Source organism: Astyanax mexicanus, chromosome 4 (genome assembly GCF_023375975.1).
Source record: "Astyanax mexicanus isolate ESR-SI-001 chromosome 4, AstMex3_surface, whole genome shotgun sequence".
NCBI classification, from domain to species: domain Eukaryota; kingdom Metazoa; phylum Chordata; class Actinopteri; order Characiformes; family Acestrorhamphidae; genus Astyanax; species Astyanax mexicanus.
In genome coordinates this window covers 26,012,501-26,015,000 of record NC_064411.1, presented here as the reverse complement: position 1 = coordinate 26,015,000, position 2,500 = coordinate 26,012,501, and the positions used below count along the sequence as shown (strand labels likewise).

Genomic DNA, 2,500 nt, shown 5'->3' with positions numbered 1-2,500 from the left:
TGGTATTAACAGGTGGTCTCCCATCCAAAAACTAACCAGGCCAAACACTGCTTAGCTTCCGGGATCAGACGAGATCAGGCGTTCTCAGGGTAGTGTGACTGTATGCGATTGCAACACTCTCATCAAGACTATTTATGCGACTTCATCTATGTTGGGTTTCAGATAACACTCTAGTAACGTACAACAAGACCATGGTCTTAAATCAAGAGGGGAAAAGCTTACAGCACCTGGTATTCCCAGGTGGTCTCCCATCCTAATACTAACCAGTCCAAACCCTGCTTAGCTTCCGAGACCAGACGAGATCAGGCGTTCTCAGGGTAGTGTGACCGTAAGCGGTTGCAGAACTCTCATCAAGACTACTTATGCGACTTCATCTATGTTGGGTTTTAGATTACACACTAGCAATGTACAGTATAACAAGACCATGGTCATAGAAGCAAGAGGGGAAAAGCTTACAGCACCTTGTATTCCCAGGTGGTCTCCCATCCAAGTACTAACCAGGCCAAACCCTGCTTAGCTTCCGAGACCAGACGAGCTCGGGCGTTCTCAGGGTACTGTGACTGTATGCGATTGCAACACTCTCATCAAGACTATTTATGCGACTTCATCTATGTTGGGTTTCAGACAACAGTCTAGTAACGTATAACAAGACCATGGTCATAAATCAAGAGGGGAAAAGCTTACAGAACCTGGTATTCCCAGGTGGTCTCCCATCCAAGTACTACCAGGCCAAACCCTGCTTAGCTTCCTAGATCAGACGAGATCGGGCGTTCTCAGGGTAGTGTGACCGTAAGCCATTGCAGAGCTCTCATCAAGACTACTTATGCAACTTCATCTATGTTTGGTTTCAGATAACAAACTAGTAATGTATAACAAGACCATGGTAATAGAAGCAAGAGGGGAAAAGCTTAAAGCACCTGGTATTCCCAGGTGGTCTTCCATCCAAGTACTAACCTGGGCAAACCCTGCTTAGCTTCCGAGATCAGACGAGATCGAGCGTTCTCAGGGTAGTGTGACCGTAAGCGATTGCAAAACTCTCATCAAGACTACTTATGCGAATTCATCTATGTTGGGTTTTAGATTACACACTAGTAATGTATGACAAGACCATGGTCATAGAAGCAAGAAGTGAAAAGCTTACAGCGCCTGGTATTAACAGGTGGTCTCCCATCCAAGACTAACCAGGCCAAACACTGCTTAGCTTCCGGGATCAGACGAGATCAGGCGTTCTCAGGGTAGTGTGACTGTATGCGATTGCAACACTCTCAACAAGACTATTTATGCGACTTCATCTATGTTGGGTTTCAGATAACACTCTAGTAACGTACAACAAGACCATGGTCTTAAATCAAGAGGGGAAAAGCTTACAGCACCTGGTATTCCCAGGTGGTCTCCCATCCTAATACTAACCAGTCCAAACCCTGCTTAGCTTCCGAGACCAGACGAGATCGGGCGTTCTCAGGGTAGTGTGACCGTAAGCGGTTGCAGAACTCTCATCAAGACTACTTATGCGACTTCATCTATGTTCGGTTTTAGATTACACACTAGCAATGTACAGTATAACAAGACCATGGTCATAGAAGCAAGAGGGGAAAAGCTTACAGCACCTTGTATTCCCAGGTGGTCTCCCATCCAAGTACTAACCAGGCCAAACCCTGCTTAGCTTCCGAGAACAGACGAGCTCGGGCGTTCTCAGGGTACTGTGACTGTATGCGATTGCAACACTCTCATCAAGACTATTTATGCGACTTCATCTATGTTGGGTTTCAGACAACAGTCTAGTAACGTATAACAAGACCATGGTCATAAATCAAGAGGTGAAAAGCTTACAGAACCTGGTATTCCCAGGTGGTCTCCCATCCAAGTACTACCAGGCCAAACCCTGCTTAGCTTCCTAGATCAGACGAGATCGGGCGTTCTCAGGGTAGTGTGACCGTAAGCCATTGCAGAGCTCTCATCAAGACTACTTATGCAACTTCATCTATGTTGGGTTTCAGATAACAAACTAGTAATGTATAACAAGACCATGGTAATAGAAGCAAGAGGGGAAAAGCTTAAAGCACCTGGTATTCCCAGGTGGTCTTCCATCCAAGTACTAACAAGGCCAAACCCTGCTTAGCTTCCGAGATCAGACGAGATTGAGCATTCTCAGGGTAGTGTGACCGTAAGGGATTGCAGAACTCTCATCAAGACTACTTATGCGACTTCATCTATGTTGGGTTTCAGATAACAAATTAGTAATGTATAACAAGACCATGGTCATAGAAGCAAGAGGGGAAAAGCTTACAGCACCAGGTATTCCCAGGTGGTCTCCCATCCAAGTACTAACCAGGCCAAACCCTTCTTAGCTTCCGAGATCAGACGAGATCTGGCGTTCTAAGGGTATTGTGACCGTAAGCGATTGCTGACCTCTCATCAAGACTACTTATGCGACTTCATCTATGTTGGGTTTCAGAAAATACACTAGTAACGTTTAACAAGACCATGGTCATAGAAGCAA

The 2,500-nt window shown here is 45.5% G+C and overlaps 2 non-coding genes and 9 pseudogenes across 2 annotated transcripts; all 11 read right to left on the bottom strand.

Annotated features, from left to right (window-relative positions):
* The window catches only part of LOC125802057 (5S ribosomal RNA), a 119-nt pseudogene extending 13 nt beyond the window's left edge, over window positions 1-106 (bottom strand).
* A 109-nt stretch (window positions 107-215) lies between these two features.
* Window positions 216-334, bottom strand: LOC125801898 (5S ribosomal RNA; annotated as a pseudogene).
* A 115-nt stretch (window positions 335-449) lies between these two features.
* LOC125802002 (5S ribosomal RNA) lies at window positions 450-568 on the bottom strand (annotated as a pseudogene).
* A 109-nt stretch (window positions 569-677) lies between these two features.
* LOC125801897 (5S ribosomal RNA) lies at window positions 678-795 on the bottom strand (annotated as a pseudogene).
* A 110-nt stretch (window positions 796-905) lies between these two features.
* Window positions 906-1,024, bottom strand: LOC125801915 (5S ribosomal RNA; annotated as a pseudogene).
* A 110-nt stretch (window positions 1,025-1,134) lies between these two features.
* Window positions 1,135-1,252, bottom strand: LOC125802066 (5S ribosomal RNA; annotated as a pseudogene).
* Window positions 1,253-1,361: 109 nt separating this feature from the next.
* On the bottom strand, window positions 1,362-1,480 carry LOC125801850 (5S ribosomal RNA). Its single transcript, XR_007439009.1, has one exon. It is a non-coding gene; the product is annotated as a 5S ribosomal RNA (ribosomal RNA).
* A 115-nt stretch (window positions 1,481-1,595) lies between these two features.
* LOC125801975 (5S ribosomal RNA) lies at window positions 1,596-1,714 on the bottom strand (annotated as a pseudogene).
* A 109-nt stretch (window positions 1,715-1,823) lies between these two features.
* Window positions 1,824-1,941, bottom strand: LOC125801896 (5S ribosomal RNA; annotated as a pseudogene).
* Window positions 1,942-2,051: 110 nt separating this feature from the next.
* LOC125802055 (5S ribosomal RNA) lies at window positions 2,052-2,170 on the bottom strand (annotated as a pseudogene).
* Window positions 2,171-2,280: 110 nt separating this feature from the next.
* LOC125801848 (5S ribosomal RNA) lies at window positions 2,281-2,399 on the bottom strand. The gene has a single exon (XR_007439007.1). It is a non-coding gene; the product is annotated as a 5S ribosomal RNA (ribosomal RNA).
* Window positions 2,400-2,500: the final 101 nt, after the last annotated feature.